The sequence below is a fragment of the Sylvia atricapilla genome, chromosome 10, assembly GCF_009819655.1.
Source record: "Sylvia atricapilla isolate bSylAtr1 chromosome 10, bSylAtr1.pri, whole genome shotgun sequence".
Lineage (NCBI taxonomy): Eukaryota > Metazoa > Chordata > Aves > Passeriformes > Sylviidae > Sylvia > Sylvia atricapilla.
Genome location: NC_089149.1, coordinates 6,475,982 through 6,485,610, shown reverse-complemented (window position 1 = coordinate 6,485,610; position 9,629 = coordinate 6,475,982).

Genomic DNA, 9,629 nt, shown 5'->3' with positions numbered 1-9,629 from the left:
ATCAAGCAGTGAACTGAGACAAAACTGAACTTTCATCTGTGTTTGCTGCTCAACATGTGTGATAATTGCAAAAATATATTTCTTGGAGTGAGAAAATGGCAGAGATTTAGGCAGCTGGATCAATTATTTTTCACAAACTGGATTGGTCTGCTCTGATATCCTGCCAGGCTGCTATGGGAGGGGGCAGCTCACTTTCCCGTGGGGGTGTGCAAGTCAGACACGAATCTGTGGAAAATCTCTGTGGGATGTGCACATCCTCCTTCAAACTTCACATCTCCACCATCACATCGTGAAATGGAGTGAGAAGATTGATCCATTAAACCAGTTTGCTAATTCCTTCCTCTGAAGCTGAATCTGGGCAGAATTCCCAGTCACTAAACTTTGTCACCTAATCTTTGCGAGCCCTTTGGGCAGAATGAAAACTCTCCTCAGCTTTTCACCCACGGGGCCCAGCCCTCTATAAATAATGTTTATGGAGAAAGCCTCATCATGGAGACTTGAGGGAACATTGTTTTACTTTCACAGCTACACCCAGTATGGGACTGGGACCAAAACCTCAGAACCACAAACTTTCCATCCTTTGGGATGGTGGAATGTGTGTTTGCCTGTTGGTGCTCAGGCTTCCCATCTGCTCTCCAACCTTGTCTCCACATGGTTTGGGGCTGGCCAGCCCAGGGAAGGGAGGGTTTGGTCACACAAACCCTTTGCCTGTCCATGGACACGCACTGTGAGACACAGAGTGCTGCCCCTGCTCTTTTCTGGATCCAGGCAGAGATTCTGGAGGGCAGTGGAGGTCTGAGAGGGACCTGGGGTGGAGCTGTGTTGGAAATTCAGGGTTTGGGGCACGGACCTAAGGGGAGCTGGTGGCATCCAGGTGCCATGTGCTTCAGCCCCATAAGGAAAACATGGAAAAGCAATAATGATGTGGATAAGAATCCTTCTTTGTCCATCCAAGGATCTCAACTGCATTAAGTACATTGAGGCCAGTCTGTTCCTTGTAGTCAGTTTTTGGTTTTAGACACTTTGACAGAAGCAGAAGGTGCAGTTTATCTCAGTTTTCCTCCTCTTCCTTCAGCACCAGCCTCTGTTCACACAAGCCCTTTGCTAGGAATGAAAATATTAGCAAAGTGAGTTGACTGTGAGAGGAGGCTTCCAAGAGATTGTTTTGTTGTTCAACAACCTCTTTGCTATGAACAATAGTTTCCTTGCAAGATAAAACAGATTCCTTGCAGGATATGAGGCTGGATGCCCCCAGTGTATATTTGCACTTCTGGGGACAAGACACAGTTCAAGACTGTTCTGAGAAAATCTAATTTCACATGCCCTGGAGAGCTGCAACTCCTTCCTCCCTTCCTTCCTTCCTTCCTTCTTCCCTTCCTTCCTTCCTTCCTTCCTTCCTTCCTTCCTTCCTGACAGGGAATGGTTTGGGTGCTTTCAAAGCCCCTGTCACTCTCTGGGGTTGTATTTTCTGCTAGCTGTGAAAAAGCCAGAGACTGTCTGGCATCTCCACTGCTCACGTCACTGTGGCACATGCTGGACTTTGCAAATAAAGGGCCATGGCATGTATCCCCAGCAGGTGCACCCTCTGTGGCTGCCCTGAAGGCACTAGGAGGAGCTGGCCCCGGTGCCTGCTGCAGGAGAGCACGTGTGGGTGAACTGCGTGATCAGAATCTTAATCAAAGATTATTTGCATCACTCAGTGATGCCGACTCAGTCCCTGTGCTGCATTTTCCTCTTTTTTTCCAGGCCTGAAATGGGGAGATCTCCTGTTTTAGTGTGGGCTGGGATAACAGGCAGAGTCTGCTGTCAGACTTAACAGAGAAAGCAGAGTTTGAATTGAGAGGGCACCTGGGACAGGGCTCATGCCAGCTCTTTTCTAAACCCATTTCTATTTCACCACACTGAGCAGTGGGACAAAAACAACATTTGTCAAGATAATGATGCATCTCCTGTCCAATACCATGAAGACACCAACTAATTTTTTCTCTTTCTGGTTTTATTTTAGCTTTACCTTATTAAAACAAAACAAGCCTGTTAGTGAGCTGATGGTAGTGTTGTATGAAGGCAGATGCAGTAGATTCAGAGAGTTGGACTGCATCCTTTTTTTCTGACAAACGGAGTGATTTTGGCCAAGACTCTTGCCCTTATACGTCATCATATCTTTGCTTGTAAAATGAAGACAAAAGTGCTGTGTTCAGCTGAAAGGACCTTTTCTATTCAAAAGGTTTTGCACTACAAAGAGGAAAGGGCTGTAGAAGGACAGATAAATGACAAGTGGTAATGCAAAGTAAAAGACACAAGCCTTTGTAACCTTATGCAAAAAAATATTTGGAGTCACCAGATGGCAGGATTCTAGACCAAATTTGTTTTTGTTCTGCAAATCAAAACACAGCATCTTTTACAAATGTCTGTCAAGTGAGGCGTGGATCTTATTAAATGTCAGGACTGTTGGAGTGTCACCACAAAAGACCCAGGTGCAGACAGTCTGGAGATATGATGAATAACCAGCACCTTGCTGTGAGGCGTGCTGCTTTTGGGGAGTGCAAATGGCTTCAGAACCAAGCAGCACTGGGTAGTGTAAGCCGTGTGTTCCCAGGATGGCCACCGAGGTGGGATGTTTTTCTGGAAGAAGTGTTGCTCCCCAAGCAGGGCACAGTGCCTGGAAGTGCTCTAGCTGAAGATGAGGCCATCAGGGCAGCTAATTGCCATGTTCTCTGCACCCTTTCCTACATGCACAGCCTGGGGTGTGTCAGCTGTAGACCTGAGCAGCCATTTCTCTAGGCGGCAATAAAACAATATGCATTTTCCAATTAACAGTGCAGGCAGCATTATTTCATTTTTCATTGCCTGCATGAGTGAGCAGTGCTCAGGTCACTGTGGTCCTTCTAAAGAGGCAGGAAGAAATGGATGGGCCTTCTGTGGGATGTCTTTGTGAGCAGCTTTCCTTCCCTTTAATGAAGAGATCAGAAGAGATCACAGAGAACTTACAGTGGAGACTAAATGTGCAGCACCAGGATAAATAAGGCACACAGTCTTTTGGATTTAGAGGACATCCCTTCATTTTTTGCTCAGTGCAGTCCAGTCTCTCCTTTTCCAGTTTTCATGACAGATCTGACAAAGACAATCTTCTCCTTCAGTGCTGAGCTGTGAGCACTGCCAGACGCTCTGTTCTGTGAGAGCACGCAGTTCTGATCAAACCAAACCAATTATCCCACCAGACTGAGAGTTTACCATGTGGAGAGTGTCCATCTTACAAGACCCTGCTGGAGTCTTGGTTTGTTGTTTTTGTTTTGTTTTGTTTTTAATATACATATGTATTTTTAGCCCTACACCATTATTACTCTGCTAGAGAGCAAATGACACGCTGCTGTGCAGGTAAAGCTGCCTTCAGCCAAATAAAGACTTAATTGTGGCACAAGCAATTCAAACACATATCATAGAAGACAAGTGCATTCAGTCTGGAAGATCGATGATGTTGACAGCTTTTGTAAATTGTAAAATGTAGTTGTTATTAGAGCAAGGTGGTGGGTGAGAAATAACATGGCCCAAAGTAGATTTTGTCAGCAAGGCAAAAAAAAAAAAAAATAATATATGTCTCTTGAATGACTTGAGAGTTGTTGAGGAGGAAATATATCTGGTTTGGATCTCCTGATCAGGTGTGAGATGCCTGGAAGCTGGCCACAGAATACCTTTTGGAAATGTAAACTTGCTGGGCTGTGAAAATGAGAGTGAAATCAGGACAGAGGTCAGCAATATTACAATGTTAATTCTGTGGGGTTCTAAGCAGCACATCTGAGGGTTATTTATTTCTCTTTAATTGCTGGTTTATTCCCAGGTACCAGAGGGGCTGAGCAGAGAGGGCTGTCAGAGGCATTGGTCTCAGCAGACCCTGTGAGCAGGCTCCTGTAATTGCACACAGCAAGCCTGGGAAGGAGGACTTTCCGCCCAGGAAAGGAAGGAGAAGGACACTGTAGTAAAAATAATCCAGGCTGCTTTGCAAGTCATTTAAAAGCTTGAAAAGAGTGGCTTTTTTTTTTTTTTTTTTTTTTTTTTTTTTTTTTTTTTTTTAAAGAGCTTGTTGGAAAGTGTTCATCAATGGAATTTTTTAAAAGTCACATATTTCCTGAAAGGAAATTACTCCTCATTCTGAGACTCTCAAATCCACTGTCACTCCATCACTCTCCTAATGTGTGGCACTCTTAAAGGCACTTGGCGTTAACTTTTCAGCTCTTCTGAGCAGCACTGCACTCTTTCCTCGCAGTGCTTTTGCGGTTTTTTTCCAGCCCTCTCCAATTCTTACCCAGTTGTCGGCCTCCTTCACAACGAGCCTCCTCTGACTCTTCTCCCAGGGCTCCCGTGTGAGCTTTCTCACACTTTTATACCTCATGTCTGCTGATGAGTCCTTCAAGACATTTTTTTAAATGCCTTTTGTGCTCCTTGCAAGCTCTTTGCTCTGAGCTCCTCTCCACTGTGACCCTCTGCCTTCCCTGCTGGAACCCAAGCACACTCCCTCTTGAGTCTTTCCTCTTAAAGCTGCAAAAGATGATGTGTTAAAATGATATGCTAAATCTGGACACACAAGGACTTGCTTTGGGCTGACATTTTTTTAAAAGCCCATCTCAACATTATTATTTTTATTTGTTAAGTGGTCTTTCTCTTTGTTGTGGCTTTTCTTAATTAGTTTACTTGCTGCTGTAAACACACAGAAGAAAGGATTCACTCATCTCTGAATTGATTTCCACACATGCAATTGAAAGCATGGTGGAAATTACTCTAGAAATTGAACATTATATAGTGTTATAAATAGCAATTTGGAGGTATAGTAGCCTGCTTCCTTTAGGTAAAGGAATATATAATAACTGTCCTCATTCAGGAGCTGACATTTCCTCCTGATGAGGCATTTATCTTATGGCTTGATTATCTTTCTGTGAAAACATTTCAACTCTGACCTTTGCAGATGCTATAGTGGGCTATGCTTTCACACTGACTGGCAGCTTGTGGTGGCACGAGGGCAACTGGGAATATGAGGTGTTCTGCCTACCCTAAATCACTGAGGTGGTGACAACTTGTTGAAAAGCTTGTTGATGAAACCCAATTCCCTTCCTTTCACTGAAAGATAACTTATCTAACAAAGTAAAATAGGTTGGTGCGAAAGAAAATCACGTGGAAATATGGATTGAGATGCGTGCTGGAGAGAGGGATGCAGTGCTCCCCAGAACTGCTGAGGGTGATCCCTCAGGGGGTGACAGCTCAGGGGGTGACAACCTGTTTGTGCCTGAGCTTCAGGGTTACCAGAGAGACCTGGACACAGAACAAAATGGTGCTGGAACAAAGCCAGGTGCACTACTGGTGTCTGCTGCTTTGGGAAGTCAGACCTCCTCTGGATCTGACCTCTGGGGAGCACAGAAACTGGCTCCTTTCTCTAGGAAATGTAGAAGGCCACAAGGCTGCAACATTTTTATATTGTGATTATTTACTGCTAGAAAAGGGGTGAAGCAGGACTAGGGATGACTCATGGTGCCCCAGCCCCTCCCCAGGGCAGGCTGTGAACACAGAGCCTTTTCTCTCACCCTGGTCACTCCAGGCTGAGCTCTGTCCACTGCACAGCTCCTGCTGAAGGCACTTTGGGATCTGATAAAGTCAGTATACCAGCACCCTGCCCGAATTGCTTTTGCAGTTCCTGCCTGGCTGGGCGTAACATAAAGGCTGTCTTTAAAGTCTCCACTTACAAGGAAACGTGTGAAATGTATCCATGCTCTTGGGAGTACTTTAGATCCAACCAGTGAACCCTTCTACAAAAACTGCCAACTATAGAAGATGCATCTCTGGATTGGTGCCATCTGACAGAGCCAAAAGCCACTGGGTGTGTCCTGAATTTCCAGCACAGCTGCAGAGGGCTTAGGGCAAAGGCTGGCTGTGCAGATTGGACCCTGAGTGACCCCTTGTGCACCCCACCAACAGCACCATGAAGTCACTGTGCCCCACATTTGCATCTCACCCTCCCAGAGAGATAACCTGGACCTTGTTAGGCTTTGTAGCTGCCTTGCATTTCCTTTCTTTGTACACTACAACCTGGTTTATCTTCCTGTCATGTCCCTGAAGAGACCAGGATTGGGTGCACTCTTCCCACCTCTTGCTGGAGGGAGAGACTTCTGCAAGAGGGAAATCAGGATCAGGAGAGACATGTGTCCTTGCAAAGCTTTCTCTGCAAGGAGAGAGGTAGGCTGGTGGTGAACTTTTGTGTCTCACTAGAAAGAGCCCAGACAAAGCCACAAGAATGAGTGAGACAACTAGATTCCCTTGGATTATTGTTCTCTTGAAATTTGGCTGTGAGATGATTTTCCTGCCGTGCTCCTGTGGCAGTGAGGGCACAGCTCCTGCACTGTGCCTGCCTGAACCTCCATCCCTCTGGAACAGCATTCAGAGAGTGCTCAGAAATGCTTGGCTTTGCAGGAATTTTTTAGGAATATTTTAGGGATATATGTGTGCATTTTTTTACATTAGCAAGAGCTAATTCTGGAAGATGAGCCTTGAGCCAGAAGGGTTGCTTTGCTTGTTCCTTCCTTGTGAGTTGTCTGTTCCACCGCCCCCAGCTGCCTCAAACAGAGAATTTGGTGTTGCAAAGACAAACCCACCACTCAGACAGCATTTCATTGTGCCAAAGCACAGCCATGTGGGAAAACCCTTGTACCTAGAAGGTACAAAAATATCCCTATGGATGTCCCAGGGTCAGGCTACTGAACACTTCAGAGATGAGAGCTGGATGTCAAACATGACTCCAGATTTTGTGCAAGGCTGGTGCAGTGGCAGAGGGTCAGCTGGGATGTGTTTGCAGGAGCCTGTGTTGCTGAAGATACACAGAGCAGTTTTTTGTGCCTGTTTCTGTATGTACAAGGCAGCTCATTACCCAAACCAGAGCACTGGGTCCCTTCCAGTAGAAGCAAACCAGCAGCACTGCTGGTGCCCTGGTGCCCTGGCAGCTCATTACAGCACACATGTGGCAGAGCTGAACACATTCATCATGCTGAGATTGGATCCCACATCCCTGCAGGGTCCTGTGTAGTCACTCAGAGTTGTTTAGGTTTAGAGCTGTTGTTTTCACCCAATAAACAGCAGCCTCTAAGGAGAAAAGGTCTCTTTCTTCCTCCTGCCTTCTGCTTGGTCACTTCCAAGTTATAGGATGAGCACAAGGGAGTTTAAATCCTATAAAAGAGTTCTCTAAACTACACAGAAGCAAGTCTAATTTCACAGAAGATACCCTGGAGGTCTCACAGTGGTTACTGTGGTGTGGTCATTTTGGGTGGAGGACACTGCCCTGGGTACACCAGTGCTGGGGGCAGCTCAGTCCCCTGTTGCTCAATCAAGGCACAGAAAACCACAGCAGGGAAATGCCAACGCGGTGATGGCCAAAGACACATCAAAGCTGAATATTGAGGGAACAGCATAATTACAGCTATCAGGGCAGACCTATAGGCAGAGGATTGTTGCTCTAAGAGAGGGGCTGTGCTGGTGGCGCTGAGGGGAAGGGTGTGTGCAGGGTTTGGGACTCTGTTTGCACAGCAAATGCAGCGGTTCAGGTGTGGAGAGGATTCTCCACAAGGGACGGTGTTTGCAGACACAACCAGAATTAATAAATTGGGTAAATAAACTCCAGACGTGCTCTGCTCTGGATTAAACGATCTGCAAGAGAGGAAAATCCTAGGGAGTTGAAAATGGAAGCAAAGTTCTGGGCTTGGTTTTACTTATGCTAGTAAGAATCATGAATGTATCCGTGGAAGTTGGTGGAGTGATCCTTATGTGAGAGTTGTGTAATTGAGAGGATTTAGTCCCTGCAGTCTGTCAGAGGAGAATGTGATATTACCAAGAGCTGTCCTTTACAAGCTTTTTCCACATGCTGGAAAACTCTGTTAACAAAATGTAACATTTTTTTGAGAAAAATGAATCAATTGGGCCAATTTTCTTTCTTTTATTTTTTTTTTTAACGTTTATAGCAAAGGGTCTCCTTACTCCTTACACTTGCAGCACTCAGTAGTAAGTGTGATGATGACTGATGATGAGACCTGAGAGTCCAAATTCCTTGACAGGCACAAGAGGCTCCTTGGTGCCTGGTCTGCTAAACAGGTTCCCATCTGCCCTTTTCCCCCAGACCATCCCAGAGCAGCTACAGGGTTCTCTGAGCTAAGCTGAGCTCCCAGGCTGCTTGGAGAGACAGCTGCCTTCTGGAGTTCTTTGTTTCAAATTCAGCCAAAGATCCCTGAACCTTACAGGACCCAGCTGCGTGAAAAAGCATCAGGTTGTGAGTGTTTTGCCCCAAATCAGCACGTGGGGGTTTGTCACCCTACACATTTAGTGAAGCTGCAGTGGCCTTGTCCCCACCACCCTGAGACGTGGCACACATCAAGCACTGACTGGGTTTTGTCAGGGTTTTTTGCCTTCTCTCCTGAGGCACCACTGAGATGAGCAGGAATTGTAATCACTTTCTGCCCCTTCCTTCCAATTAGTGCTCTTTTTTTGTGCATCCTAAAATTGGTCCCCTGGGAAATTTGCATGTCTAGATGGCATTAGCATTTCCAAACTGGCATGGAGCAATGCTGTAGCTCAGCAACACAACCACCTGATGTGCTTGTTTTAGCCAAAATGAGGGCACACGTGTGTGCTGGGGGGGTGCAGAGGGGAATGCCTGAGATGAGTAATTACTTGGGGATTTTAACCCAATTAAGACCAGTTAATGGACTTATGAGGTGGATCATTTGTAAATAGTATCAAAAGTCAGAACTGTTTAATTGAAAAATCTGGAAGATCCTGAGGTCTGAGTCGATGTGGGCTCCTGTAGCTATGAGGTGTCTAGGGAGCCACAGGATTTTGTATAATCATCCCTTTCCTGTACCTGATGACTGAGCACATTTTGTTAGGGCTGTCCTCATCCTTTGGAGCAGACATGAAGCTGAAGTCCTGACCACGTGTGGTCAGAGATGTCCCATGGCATTTGGAGCAGCCTTGCTCTGGCCAAGTTCCAAATTGGGTAATTACATTACATTACCCTAAATTCCCTCTGTATTTTCCACTGGATATACTTCTCTTTTTCACATCCTGCCTGTACCAATACTTTAGCTCTGTAACTAATTAATTTAAGTGCTTTGAAAGTAAAAAATGCTATGTCAGGGCTGTGAGTACTACTATTACTGGTGCCCCAGTGTGATGTTGGACAGGTGTTATGGGCCAGCCCCAGAGGTGGCTGTAGCAGAGAAGGGAGATCCTTTGGAAGAACTTTGAGGCTCATTGCAAGGACACTGTATAAACCTGCAACAAAACAATATCCCTGGAAAAAGGAACAGGCATGTAGACAGCATAAAAAGTTCAATAATAGTACAATCGTCTTCTCTTAATCTCCTTGAATGAAACAGTTTAACTTATATATTCTTGTGATGTTGATTTACTCTCAGTTACCCACACAAAGATTAGCATCTCCTTACCCTAAGAACTGTATAAACTGTAGTGAGGGTTGGAGTTTATAATGGAAATAAATCAGATAGGCAAGGAGATGGAAACAGAACTAGGAGCTATGGCTGCACAGACCAACATTTTTTACTCCCCTTTGTAATCAAGGCTTCAGGTTAGCTGGTTTGCAG